The sequence below is a fragment of the Triticum urartu genome, chromosome 5 (genome assembly GCF_003073215.2).
Source record: "Triticum urartu cultivar G1812 chromosome 5, Tu2.1, whole genome shotgun sequence".
Classification (NCBI taxonomy): Eukaryota; Viridiplantae; Streptophyta; class Magnoliopsida; order Poales; family Poaceae; genus Triticum; species Triticum urartu.
This window is the reverse complement of record NC_053026.1, coordinates 234,637,404-234,652,633: the sequence shown is the minus strand read 5'-3', so window position 1 is coordinate 234,652,633 and position 15,230 is coordinate 234,637,404.

Sequence of the window (15,230 nt, the reverse complement as noted above, 5' to 3'; positions counted from 1 at the left end):
TTGATATTATTGAGATATGTAAGAGCATAAGCTCCTTCCTCACAATAATTTTCAGAAACATTGTGAATAGATTCAACAATATAGCTATCACATACAGCAATCTTTTCATGATGCACAAGCATAGAAGATTTATCACTCTTTATGGCATACATGTCATCATAATAATCATCATAGATTGCAACCTTATTGTCATAGTCAATTGAAACCTCTACCAAAATAGTGGATGTATTACTAAATAAAGTCATGACCTCTCCAAATCCACTTTCATAAATATTGTAATAAAATTCAACACCTTCCAAAATAGTGGGATCACTACTACCTAGAGCTGACACTCTTCCAAACCCACTTTCATCAATGTAATCATCATAAATAGGAGGCATGCTATCATCATAATAAATTTTCTTATCGAAAGTAGAAGGAATCAACGGATCATATTCATTAAGCAAAGCATCCCCAAGCTTAGGAAAAGCATAATTTCTAGCAAATAAATCTTCAAACATTTCATACTCATCAAACATAGCATCCCCAAGCTTGTGGTTTCGCATATCATCACAATCATTCTTATCAATAGAATCAATGGCACCAATAGTATAGCAAACATTATTACCATATTCCTCCATGCAAGTGCTAAAAAGATTTCCAAGATTATAAGAAGTATCAATATGTTCCCAATCATAATCATCACAACAAGCAATAGGCATAAGAAAATCATCAGCAAGTGCATCATCTTCCACAATTAATTTTAATTCATTTTCATGAGGCACAACAATAGTAGGAGCAACATTATTTGGGGGGATACCTTTTTACCTTTCTTCTTTCTTCTTTTCTTCTTCTTCACCACACCATGTGTGGGTTTAATTAATTCTTTCAAGCTTCTTGTTGAAGAGATTGACTGGATAGGAAGCTCCTCCTTGTTACCTGATTCATCATAATAAACACTAAGAGGGTATTGGGAAATATTTTCCCTTTCATTAGTACTCTCTTCATATTCCATTTGTTTTCTTGACTTTAGATAATTGGCAATATAAGGATTCTCAATGCAATTTACCGTACAAAACATATAAATTTCCTCTAGGTCAAAATCAAGAAATCTCTCAAGATTAAATTTTGGAATACCTTAGTTATACGGTTCATTTCTTCATACCCCAAAAGAAGACCAAGCTCTTTATGATGCTCAAGGGTAATCAAGTTATCACAATTTTTGGACATGATTTGATCATGAAAGAATTTGCATTGGAGAGTTAAATGACCATGTTCATTGCAAGGTTCACAAGGATGGCAAAAAAATTAAATCTTTCAGCACAATCATCTAGCCTCTCTTGCACCTTTTTTGTTTCTAAATATTTATTCTTCTTACAAAATCTATCTTCCCTTTTTGGTGTTCAAATTCACTCCCAATTCACTCCGCAAAAAGTGACATGCTTATAAGAAACATATTTGCCATGACTTGTGCAATCATCATTAGTATTTTGGATATTCAAAGAATTCACACTAGCAACATATTACAATGATGAAGTTGATAACCTTTAACAACAAAGGATGGTGCTCCCACCTCCCACCACGACGCTGACCCCTCCTCCTCCGGCGATCTACACCCTCTCCCACTAATTTGTGGATCCTTTCCAATCATCTTCTCCGGCGTCTCCTAAGGATCAAGGCAATACCCATCTCACATGGGTTCCTCTAGTGGATCTACCCTTGGCTTGGATTTCTCCAAGGGTAGCATTTTCTCAGATGAGGTTTTCAAATCTACTGGTCACACGATCCATCCACTGGGTCGACGGAGGGCTTTTATTCTGATTATGTCTTTTAGCCGTCATGCCTTCCGTTTGTCAGAGGATTCGGTGGCGGCGGCCTTGGAAGCTGCGATTGGTGGCTCGGCAATAGATCTTCGGGTTTCTCACATCAAGGATAAGGTGTTCTCTTTCCAAGTCTCCTGCAAGCAAGTTGGTCTTCTTATTATGGATCTACGTTCTTTTGCTTGTGATCTGTTTAAATGCTACTTTAATCTTTGGGGCAATGGTGGACCAAATTGGGTTAGAGAAGTTAAGATCTGGCGTAAGGAATGTGACGCTAAATGGAATTTAATTAGTCCAACCAAGCGTAGATCTTCTTTGGGTTTGCTAGCCATGCATAAGCCGCCTATTAGATCTTCTTTTAAGTCGGTTGGTTCTTATAAGAAGAAATTATCTTTGCCACTTTTGAGAAGTATTCGGCTTGCAAAGGTTATAGATACCCGGCAACACAAAATTGTATTGACACGATCACTGATGGAGGTTATGATCTTTCTGCGCATGAGCGTGCTGTTATTCATCAGCCACCACCTCCTGATTTGCATTGGACTGTGGCTAGGCCACCTATTGCGTTTGGATCGGTCGTCCCTATGCCGGAGTTGCGCCGTCCAGCCGCCTCGTCGCCGGTGTGCGATCCGGTTTCGATGGATTTGCTTCCTAGTAATCTTTCCGCGAGTTCTGTGGAAGCGGGAATTCCTCCAGTTCAAAATGCTTGCCCAGCCACAGGCCCACTGCCCTCGGGGACCCAGCGTGTTCAAGGCCCAGTGCTACAGCCTAGCCCAATTTCTGGTGGTAGCCCAGTTTCTGATGGGCAGGCCTCTCCTCCAATCTCAAGTCCATTTTTCGTCACAAAGGAAATTCCTACGTCCCAAGAGGCAGCTCGACAATTTGAGTGCATGGTCGATGACATGGTGGACCGGGTGCTAATTTGCACCCAGAGGGGACACTTAGCAGCTGCATGTGGAATGCGAGCGGTCTGCTCGGCTTGCTCTCGCTCGGGTCACGCTAGGAAAGACTGCACTGATTTCACGCGCTCCAATGGATTGGTTTGGAAGCAAATTTCACTGCAACAAAAAACGAGTATATCGGAAACCTCTGCCTGTCATGGGAAGGGAGCCGGAGTTATTGGGATAGCTAGTCCAGTCCCATCGCCGCCGCCCACATTATTCCAATCTCCTCCTCTTCCTGCCGAAGAAAACCCCAAGCCAGCTCCTCCCACATTGTCCATGGCGAACTACGAGCTTGATCCGCATCATTTTGTGCCGGCGGGCCATCACATCATCGATGGTGGCGACCGGCGTCTTCCCCGCACTTTCTTCACGCCTGCTGCTCGCCCTCCCCGTCGCCATGAGGACTTCATGGTCGTGGAGGTCATGCCCACGTCGGAGGGCCCGCTGGGGCCTGTGCGGGAGGAGATTGTTTAGTTTCTTCAGGACAGAGGTACCTTGGTGCGTTTTGCTCAGCCCTGGTTTCACGGAGTTGGATTGTTTCAAGTTAGGGATCCTACTATCAGATATTCTTTGATCCAGCATGCTCCCTTTCCTTTGGGAAATGATCGTTTTGTTAGATTTATGAAACATGACGAGGGGGAAAATTTTAAGGGCACCCATGGTTTTCGCAAAGGCTGGTTTATGTTCATTGGAATCTCTCTTGATTATCGTACTCCTGAGTTTATCTCGCAAGCGGTAGGCACATTTGGAAAGTTTCATTCTTGGGACAGTGAAGATCCATACTTGGTCCGTAATTTGGTTGAGGCCAGTTTTCCAGATACACCCTTGGTTCCACGTGATGTTGTGTTTGGGGATTATGCTGAACGGGGTGGCACTCAAGTCTCATGGACGGCTGCGTGTTATGTTCTTGGGGCGGATTTTGCTGACCAGATGCCAAATGATGAGGACCCAATGCCTCTGGATGGCAATCCTCATCCTATGCCGGGGAATCTGATACCACATATTCTGATGTTTGTTCTCCCCCCCTACCCAATGCTGGGGTGGAACGATGCACCTGTCGCTCCTCCACCACCACCCGAAAACATCCCGGCTGCGGGTTGGGGAAATGCTCTCTGGGGGATGAGGTGGAAGTTGATCAGCACCCTCCGCCTGTTCAGCCCGAGCAAGATCAAGTTTCCATTGTGATTGAAGAGCCGGAAGGATCAGTTTCAGCTGAACAGCAAGTGCAGGAGCATAATGAGCATGATCAGCAGCTTCAACCTATTCTGGAGCAACAGATGATAATTCATGGTCAGCATGTTCAAGATGAGCAACCTGCCCTGGTGGGAAATCCGCTCGCGATTGTTCCCTACCAGCCTCCTGTCATTCAGCATCACCAAGTATTTATTAACATGGCTAGGATTGTTGCTGGACCACCTCTCCCTACTGAGATGATCTGGAAAAGGTCGTTCGAAAACTTAATGTCTGATTTCACTATCAAGGAGGTTCCCAGGTCAATCTACTTCAAACCCTTGGGTATGGTCACTTACTCCAAGTGTACATGGTCGATCGCTTTTGATGAGTCCAGCAAGCTATCAATGTTGGTTGCAAATTTGTCAATCGTTTCCACTGCCAGGAAACCTTTTGTGGCCAAGCGCCCTGTGGCTAGAGCGTTGTTTGGAGGTTCGTCCATGGATGTGATTTCTTGCTCTGAAAATGGCACACTTGTTGTCACCATGTCTGAAGATGTTTCCCCTGACTCTGAAGGAGTTACTCCGGACTCTGATGTTGTCCTGTCTGAAGCTGTGCAGCCTGCAATATCGGAGGAAATGTCCTCTATCTCTTCTATGATCTTTTCTTTAGATTCACAGGTTAAGGAGAAGAAACTAAGGGGGAGAAAGAAGGCCTCTACACCTCTGGTGGACATGTCTGTGAGGCGATGCACCCGCAGCGCGGCAAAACGGGATGGCTTCAAACCGGTGCTATTTGAACAACTTTCTCTCCAGCCCACGAAGAGGTGTCTGCGGTCCAAGCCCATGGAAGCTGTGGCCCAGCCCACTCCTGTAACCGTTGCTGAAGATGACAAGACTGAAGCTGTGCCCCCCAACACTCCACTCAAGGTGTTGCAGGCGATTGGTGCTGAGTTGGAGATCGACCCTTCTCTACTTTCCAAGGAGAAGCTTATGTCTAATCCCAAGGACGACTCAACCTCCACTAGTGTTTAAATGGTGAACACCAAATATTTCTTTAGATGTTGCGTGCAGGTTACTTTTGCTACTCTTTATGAGGTTCTGGAACTTGTGTTGTGTGTTAGAGACTGGGCGTATCCCTTCGGCTGTGTTTTGGGATGTATGGCATTGCATGTCATATTGTTATTGCTGCAACTCTATATATGCTTCTATGAATCGAATACATACGCGTAGCTGGAAAATCCTTTGTTGGAATGTCAGAGGTTTAAATTCTGATGCTAGGCAACGCTCGGTCAGAGAGAAAGTAATTGAAAGTCAGTGTGCAATTGTTTGCTTACAGGAAACTAAGCTCTCCTCTTGTGCTCACACTTTAATTAAGAGCATTTGTCCAGTGGGTTTTGATAGTTTCATTGAATCTCCTTCGAGAGGAGCATCTAGAGGTATTCTAACTGTACGATGTTTTTAAAGGAACGCTGTTGGATGTGCAATCTTTTGGTAATGTTATTAGCTTCACCTCCATACATAACAATGATCAATGGTTTTTGGTAAATGTGTATGGACCGTGTCAAGGAGAATTAAGAGATGATTTTGTTAGCTGGCTATACAACCTTTAGGTAGAACCTGATCAGAAGTGGTTGCTAATGGGGGATTTTAACTTCATTAGATCAAGGGAAAATAGAAATCTTCCTGGTGGAGATGTTAATGATATGTTCATTTTCAATGAGATCATTAGTCATTTGGGGTTGTTAGAAATTCCACTAAAAGGCAGACGATTTACCTGGTCGAACATGCAAGATTTGCCACTACTTGAACAACTTGATTGGGTTTTTACCTCTGCTAGCTGGATTAATCAGTATCCTATGACTCAAGTCAAGCCTCTTGCAAAAACGGCTTCTGATCATGTGCCCTACTTAATCTCTATCATTACCACAATTCCAAAGGCACATATCTTTAGATTTGAGAACTACTGGGTGCATCAGCCTGGTTTCATGGAATGTGTGCAAGAGGTTTTGGCTGAACCTTCTCATGAAACCCACATTTCAGCTATTATTGTGGACAAAGTGAAAGCTTTGAGGTTTGCTCTAAAGAAATGGCAAAAATGGCTATCACAGATTAAAGGAATGATTGAGAAGTGTAATTGGGTTATCATGTGGCTAGATAACTTGGAAGACATGAGACCTTTGTGCAAAACTGAATTTAACTTCAGGAAAGTAGTTAAGTTGCACCATGAACATCTTTTGCATCTCCAGTTTCTATACTGGAAGAAGAGGTGTACAATCAGATATAACAAAGTGGGTGAGGAAAATTCCAAGTTTTTCCAGGCAATGGCAACAGAAAGGTACAGAAGGAATTCCATTGCTAGCTTAGTTCTGTCTGATGGTTCAGTTTCTTCAGATCATGACATAATGGCTCAGGAATCCTTGGGTGCTTTCAAGAGCAGAATGGGAACTATAAAGCCAATTGTGTTGGGGGAGGACATTATTTCTTTGATACCAAAAGTGCAGGGGTTTGAGGTCCTCACAAAGCAATTTGAGGTCAAAGAAATTGAGAAAGTGATTAAAGAGTTGCCCATTGATAAGGCAGCTGGGCCTGATGGTTTTAATGGGCTTTTTATGAAGAGTTGTTGGCACATCATTTCCAGTGATTTCATTAGGTTGGTGAAGGAATTTCATGTAGGGACAGCTCAGCTGGAGAACCTCAATGATGAGTTCATTACATTGATTCCTAAGAAGCAAACTCCTGTTAATGTGGGTGACTTCAGGCCAATATCTCTCACCAGTGTGGGTCTTAAGTTTCTCACCAAACTTGCAGCTAATAGGTTCCAGGAGGAAATCATCAAATGTGTTCATAAGAATCAATATGGGTTTATTAAGTCAAGAACAATTCAAGATTGCCTTGCTTGGACTTTTGAATACATTCACTAGTGTAATCAATCAAAGAAGCCAATCTGCTTACTGAAGCTTGATTTTGAAAAAGCTCTTGATTCTATTCAGCATGAGGCAATCATAAAAATCCTTCGAGGAAAAGGTTTTGATAGGAAATGGATCATCTAGATTCAGCAACTGTTATCTTCTGGCACTTCTTCTATTCTACTGGATGGAGTCCCTGGTAAGCACTTTAAGTGCAAGTGTGGTGTAAAGCAAGGACACCCTATCTCTCCCTTGCCTTTTGTGATTGCTGCTGACCTCTTGCAGACCATGATTAATAATCTCCTCAGACAGGGATTACTTAAACTGCCCCTGCCAACACATGATCCAGATTATCCAGTGGTGCAATATGCTGATGACACATTGCTCTTTGTGAATGCTGACAGCTCTAAGTTGGAGGTTCTTAAATCATTATTGCATTCTTTCTCTTTGGCTACTGGTTTGCAGATTAACTTCCACAGGTCCTCAATGTACCCAATCATGGAGGCCTCTGTTGCTTCTGACCTTGCTACTCTATTTGGTTGCCAGATAGGCACAATGCCATTCACATATCTAGGTCTACCTGTGGGTACCACTAGGACAAAAATCATTGATCCGTTACCTCTAGTGGATTGCATGGAAAGAAGGCTTACTGCTAGTTCTTGGTTTCTACCTCAAGGCAGTAGGTTGCAGTTGGTTAACTCTGTGATTTCATCCCTGCCAATTTACTTCCTTTGTAGCCTGTCCATACCACTGGGCATTCTAAAGCAACTGGAAAGAATACAGAGACAGTGCCTTTGGAGGAAGTATGGTCAGGAAAAGGGCCATTCATTGGCTGCTTGGCCCCTAGTTTGCAGGCCAAAAATGAAGGGAGGACTTAGAATCTTGAATCTGGGGTTGCAAAATGAGGCTTTGGTTCTCAAGCACCTAAACAAATTTTATAACAGAGCAGATGTTCCATGGGTACACTTGGTTTGGGACTCTTATTATTTTGAGAGAGTCCCTCATGATACCACAGTCTGTGGTTCTTTTTGGTGGCGAGACATTTGTAAGTTAATGGACAAATTTAGGGTTGTAACCTCTGTCACAATCAGAAGAGGGGACACAGTACTTTTCTGGTCTGACCACTGGATGATTAACAACTCTTGTGCCCCTCTTCAGGATAGGTTTCCAAGGTTGTATTCTTACTGCTTGCAAAAAAATCTTTCGGTCATGGAAATGTTTCAGGCAGGCAATTTGCAGCAGATGCTTTCCTTGCCACTGTCTGAATTGGCCTTTCATGAACTCAACCAGCTTTCCTCCATGATGGGAGAGATCTCTTTGGATGTTGATGGAAATGATATCTGGTATTGGAGGCATGGAAAGAAATCTGAATATTCGGCCAAGAGGTTCTATGACTTTGTCCACCAACCTGTCATGTTTAACCCTATACTCAATTGGGTATGGAGGTGTTGTTGCACCATGTCCATAAAAATGTTTGCCTGGATGGTAATAATGGACAGAATTAACACCATGGATATGATACAACGCAGACATTGGAAAATCAATGAGGGGCCGGAATGTGTTCTCTGTTTGTCCAGAGTGCTGGAAGACAGAAATCACCTTTTCTTTCAATGCAACTTTAGTGTACGCATTTGGAACTATGTTCAAATCAGTTGGCTGAATAGTGATGACATGGTGGAAATTGCCCTTCACGCCAGGAAAGAGTTTGATAAACCTTTCTTTTGTGAGGTGGTCTTTCTAGCTTGGTGGAACATTTGGAAAGTCAGGAATGATAAGGCTTTTCAGCACGTCAGGCCTTCTTTTAGGCAATGGAGAAATGGCTTCATACATGATATTACCCTCCTTTCTCACAAGATTAAGAGAAGGTATAAGGAGGCTCTGCTCAAATGGATTGATGTCTTGCCTCCTTAATGTACTTTCAGCTATTTTTTCTTTTCTTTTCAGGTCTGTTTTAGTGTAGCCTGCCCTGTATAGTTTTCTTCTTTCTTTCTTTTTCTTCTCTTCTTTGTGTCTGTTCCTCCTCTTGAGGAATCTTTTGTATTCTCTGTTTTTCAATAAAACGCTGTGTGGTCTAAGCCCTGCAGTCTTCAAAGTAAAAAAAAACATTACAATCATGCTCATCATTCAAATATTTTGTGCCAAGCATTTTATTGACCTCTTCTTCTAACAATTGAGCATAATTTTCTGAACCATCATTTTCAAGAAAGACATTATAAAGATGATAAATAATATGATGCAACCTAAATTCTATTTTGTTTGTAGTTTTCTTTTTATAAACCAAACTAGTGATAAAACAAGAAATTGAAAGATTCAATTGCAAGATCTAAAGATATACCTTCAAGCACTCACCTCCCCGGCAACGGCGCTAGAAAAGAGCTTGATGTCTACTACGCAACTTTATTCTGATAGACACGTGTTGGGCCTCCAAGCGCAGAGTTTTGTAGGACAGTAGCAATTTTCCCTCAAGTGGATGACCTAAGGTTTATCAATCAGTGAGAGGTGTAGGATGAAGATGGTCTCTCTCAAATGACCCTGCAACCAAATACAAGAAATCTCTTGTGTCCCCAACACACCCAATACAATGGCAAATTGTATAGGTGCACTAGTTCGGCGAAGAGATGGTGATAAAATTATAATATGGATGGTAGAAATATTTTTTTTAATCTGAATAAATAAAAATAGCAAGGTAGCAAATAGTAAACGAGCACCAAAAATGGTGTTTCAATGCTTAAAAACAAGGCCTAGGATCTGTACTTTCGCTAGTGCAATCTCCCAACATTGCTAACATAGTTGGATCATATGATTATCCCTCAAAGTACAGAAAGAATCACTCCCGAGTTCCTATTAGCAGAGAACAAAAGGTAGGGATTGTTTGTAGGGTGCGAAGCCACCACAAAGCTATTCTTTCCGATCGATCTATTCAAGAGTTTGTACTAAAATAACACAAAGCTATTGTTTCCTTTCGATCTATCTTAGAGTTCGTACTACACCAAAGCATATTCATATTCATAATACTCAATCCACACAAAGAACTATAAAGAGACACCGAAGTTTCCATCGGAGAAAAACGTGCATCAAGCCCTATGCATAGATTACCCCAATATCACCGCGGGAATCCGCAAGTTGAATGCCATAACATATATCAAGTGAATCAATAAGATACCCCAATTGTAACCTCAAGTATTCATATTGCAGGACATATATCATGTGTTGTCAAATCTGAACATTCAATCTGACATGACAAAACTTCAAAGGGTAAAGATTCAATTCATCACAATGAGAGCATATAGGGGAGAAACATCATATGATCCGACTATATTAACAAAGCCCATGATATAGATCACCAGAGAGAGAGAGAGAGATAAAACACATAGCTACTGGTACAAACCCTTAGACCTGAGGGTGGACTACTCCCTCCTCATCGTGGTGGCCGCCGGGATGATGAAGATGGCCACCGGACATGATTCCCCCCTCCGGCAGGATGCCGGAGCGGGTCTAGATTGGTTTTCGGTGGCTACGGAACCCTGCGGTGGTGGAACTTCTGATCTAGGTTAACCCCGAAGGGTTTCGGAATATTTGGGAATTTATAGTGCAAAGATGGGGTGCGGGAGGCCACCGAGGTGGGCACAACCCACCTGGGTGCCCCAGGGGGCCCTGGCACGCCCTAGTGGGTTGTGCCCCCATCGGGGCACCCCCCAGGTGCAGCTCTGGCCCATTGAGTTCCTTCTATTCCAAAAAAAATATCTCCTTAAAGTTTAGCGGTGTTTGGACTCCGTTTGATATTGATTTTTTGCGATGTAAAAAACAAGCAGAAATAGCAACTGGGTCAATAGGTTAGTCCCAAAAAATGATATAAAGTTGCTATAAAATGATTGTAAAACATCCAATAATGATAATATATTGGCATGAATACTTCATAAATTATAGATACGTTGGAGACGTATCAATGCCATGCCCATCCATTATCAACACCTATTCCATTTGTCGTCATACCATGTTTTTCCATTCAAAGGTTGTTCTTGTGTTTCAGACATCCAAAAGGAAGAGGGTGATTGCAAAACCTGAAGGAGTACAAGCAAAGTCCTTGAAAAAGGTGGTGCTACCAGAGAAATCACATAGCCCCCGACGTATATTGGCGATAGAACCAGTGCCGCAAAACCTAGGATATCGCAACTATGTTGGTCGCTGCTTTGATATTGTGAGTACCTATTGTCCTATCGATGTCCTTACATTCATACCTGGTGGATTATGTGACATCATTGTGCATTATAGCTTTCTTATCCACTGTTCGCTCCAAATTATCAGATCTATATTAATGCTTAAATTAATGTAGAATAAACCCAATGCCTATGAAGAAATTTAGTTCTGCATTGTTCTTGTAAGTATCTATTGTACATCATCACTGTACTTATATTTGTCAGCTAGTTCCTCATCTACACTTTGCAACTTATTTTCCCTTGTCCTCCATCTTTCTGCACATCAGATCTACATTTACTCTTGCCAAAATATTGAATAAAACCAATGTTACTGAAGAAGTTTAGCTCCACATTGCTCTTGTCAGTGCCTTCTGCCTATATGTTGTATTTACATTTGTACTCTGCATCTTAAGTTAAATAATCGCCATTTGTTCCTATTTTTTCACATCTATATTTACTCTTAACAAAATGTAGAATAAAGGCAATACTCTTGAAGAAGAGTGTGCGGTAAACTACTTGAATTGCCCCCCCCCCCACATCAATATGGACAAGGCCTTTATAGAGTCTGTCTTCACTACTAATGTAAGTTTGTGCTACTCAAGCCTTCAAACTTGGTTGTTTATATTTGGATAGCTATGAGTGCAAATGTTGTTTATTTTTGCCGTCTGCATCAAATTGCTTGTTCCAAGTTTATAAAGTAGAAGTACATAAACATAAATTTTTCGTTCTCAATTTCAATCTTTAGTTGTAAAATTTAGTTCCTTATTCGTACCATGTAAATTAAACTAAACATAGCAAGTTATCTTCTTTAGCACTATGTGTATGCTTGTGTTCTTGATCTGTAATCCAGTGGTGTGGTGAGACTACCAACAACAGCACAATGTCATATCCTGCTATGTCTCAACTATGAACAATGCCATATTATATTAATGTTATTTAAATCGTGTCTCTTTACCAATCTGAAATGGTATAAATTGACAGTACACTCACCATTCATGCTTATACGTTGTTTAGAACTACATATATGCTTGTGTTCTTGATCTATAATCTAGTGGTCTGGTGAAGCTGGTCGCTCCTGCACAATGCCATTTCCTGCTGTCTTAAGTATGAACAATGCCTATTATGTTAATGCTATTTTAAACCATGTCTCTTTATTTCTGACAAAGAAATGAGATGAATTGACTGTGATGATGCTTATACATGCAAAACTGTTGTCTACCTACTTGTTTCTATTTCAAGGTGACAACACTGCTGCTAGGAAGAACTACCACAATGATACTGAGACAAACCCATTGTTTGTCCCTCTAACACATATTCTAGAGGAGAAGGCAACACGTATTGAGGGTAGGGATACAACCACGAAGTCACATCTTGATGCAGTGTCAAACTTACTCAGTGACACAAGCTCGATGAAGTCGCCGCCTGAATTTGTTTGACTTCTTCAGTCTGAAATTCAAGCAGAAATACATGCTTCCGCTCAAATACGACTAGAACTCCAATCTCTATGCAAGATTAACCGTAAGTACAGGACGTTTATTGATGCTATACAGCTTAAGTTGCTGGATATGAGCACCAAAGAAGCACAGTCTCATCAGGTTGCTAGGCTGCTTGCGCTGCAGCTCCTGGGCTGGGCTAACCTTTCTTGAACTGTGTTGAAGTGTTGTTGGTTCTGTCTATTATTTTGTTTGCCGGCTAACTTCCACTAGTGGCGACCTGCCCAGTTTATGTAATCTGCTGTCTGGTTGCCCTTTACTATCACTGGTGGCAAACTTTGATGCCGAGGGGATGTAATATGCTGTAATTTCTTTGTTGTATATTCTAGGTTTATTCTTGGTCGGTATGCTGTAATTTAGGCCGGAAGGTTCAGTGGATCTCAGTGTTGTCGGTCTCCAGGCTGTCCCGTTACTCATATGGGCCAAAACGTGGGCCTATAATCATCTTGGGCCATTAGAAGGTAAAAACCTATAGTTGTTTCCTGCCTTTAACAGGCCGAGTAAAGTTCTGTCCAGCACCATGGGCTTTTAATAGGCTAAAACCTAGATTGGGCTAGCGTTGAGCTGAAAATTTCACAGGCCAATACAGGCCGAAACTGCCTAAGGCCCATGTTTGGCTCAAATAGGACAAGCAGTTAACAGGCCAAAATATATCTCGGGCCTGTTTGGCCCAATAAAATTATGGGCTTTAAGCAGGTAGGTATCTACATGGGCCATAGGCCTAAAAGTGTCACGGGCCATTATCAGATGGGCTGTAAGCAGGCCGGATTCAATGCGGGCTATAATTAGGCCCAGTTGTTACACGGCCCATTAAAAGGCCGATAGGCTATTTGGGCTAAAATTTATTCACGAAGACTACGGGCCGTTAAGAGGCCTAAAGTTACTTCGAACAAGTAATAGCCTAGTTTCTGCATGGGCCGTTAAATGGACTAAAGTTAAACTAGGCCGACAATGTCTCAGATGCACCATGGGCCGCTAACATGCCGAAACTATTATCGGGTCGAACTAGTAAACGGGCATTTAACAGGCAGAAATACGAACATGTCTTAGTATGGGCCCAAAAGAACAGTGGCCTGTTAATAGGCCTGATTCGATATGGGCCATAATTTGGCCCAAAACACGGCAGGCTGTGAACGGGCCTGATCTGGTATGGGCCTTAATTTGACCCAAACACATGGTACGCTGTTAACGGGCCAGCCCACCAGTGTGTGAAAAAACATGGCGGGCCTTTAGCTGGGACGGCCTTTTCACCGGAATGGGCCTCTGTTGGGCCATGCCACGTGTCCGCATATCATAGGCGCCTCGTGTCCAATGAGTGGATGACATCTATCCCAATGTTGAGCCAACACATGTTTCTTCCGGCCAATGAGAATTTTACACGTGGAAAATCCCCATTGGTCTGGGCTGTTAACGGGTTATCGGATCCAAAACCAGACCCGATAGCTTAACCGTGACCCGTTACGGTCGATGCCACGTGTCGGTCACCCTTGACAAAAGCACTTCTATGACGCGCGATTTATCATCATGGAAGTGGACACTTCCATGATGATAATTTTGGTAATGTCATGGAACACTTCTACAACAGCACATCTATGACTATCTTGATTCTGTCATAAAATCATCATGGATGTACATGCATGACAGAAAACGTGACCTACTATGACAAACATGTATCATCACGAAAGTGTATTTATTTTTGTAGTGTCTGCTCGTGTCCGTCCGCGCGTTTTGCTCGCCATTGAGGCGGTCGCAGCGCGTTCCGCTCTGGCGTCCCTGCGCACTCTGCTCGCCATTGAGGCAATTTTACAATGGCAACAATTAATAATTATCTTACGTACATATTCAGGATAATTTAAAATGCCACATGTGGCAAGGCCCAAAACACTCACGACCTACATATGCATACAATAAAAATAAAATATAGGCTAAAAGGCTGAGCTGGCGGCCTTCTGACGACAATCTTCTCGGACTCCATGATCAGCATAGCACCCTTGCTGTCATTCATTCCAAGTGTCCCAGCCCGCCTCCACCTACAAAGCTGCTGGCGCTGGGAGGCTCTTGGGGCTGTTGGACCTCTTCCAGAATAGCTTGACAGCGTGCAATCGCGCGCATGATATCTCCGCAGAACCGCACCATTTCCATGTGTCTGGCCTGGTAGCAAATTTTGTCCATCACTTGCATCCTTAAGATATCATGTTAGCAATGTTCTACTTCGTCGGGGACGTCAACTCCGCCAAGGATGCGCTCGAGCCTAGACACCACATCATCGGGGTCAAGGTTGACACGGCCGCCATGGGAAATGATGAAGCCGCAGGGTGCCTGTGTCTTGACTGAATCGCAGAGGTCCTCTGCCCATTCCTTGCGGGGCATCAGGCTCTCGACGAGCACTAGCGACGACGGCTCTTCGGGTGGGTCATCAATCATGTCGCCGAGCAGCTCTGGATATTTTGCACAGTGGATGGAAAACTGCTCATCACACCTCCTCTACAATATGTCGGTGTGCGCCCAAGGACTGTCACGCCGATATTGCTGCCAATGGGCCATGGTGCCTACACCGGCCGATGAAGCTCTTTCTCCCCGACCTGCTCCGGCTTGTTCTCCTCGCCAAAGATGTAACGCACGTAGGGGTCGACGTTGAAGCTTTGGTTGTTTCCTGGCATGCTTGGAATAACTAATGGTAGATGGGTGAGGACTAGATCTGTGCAGAGTGTCACGACAGT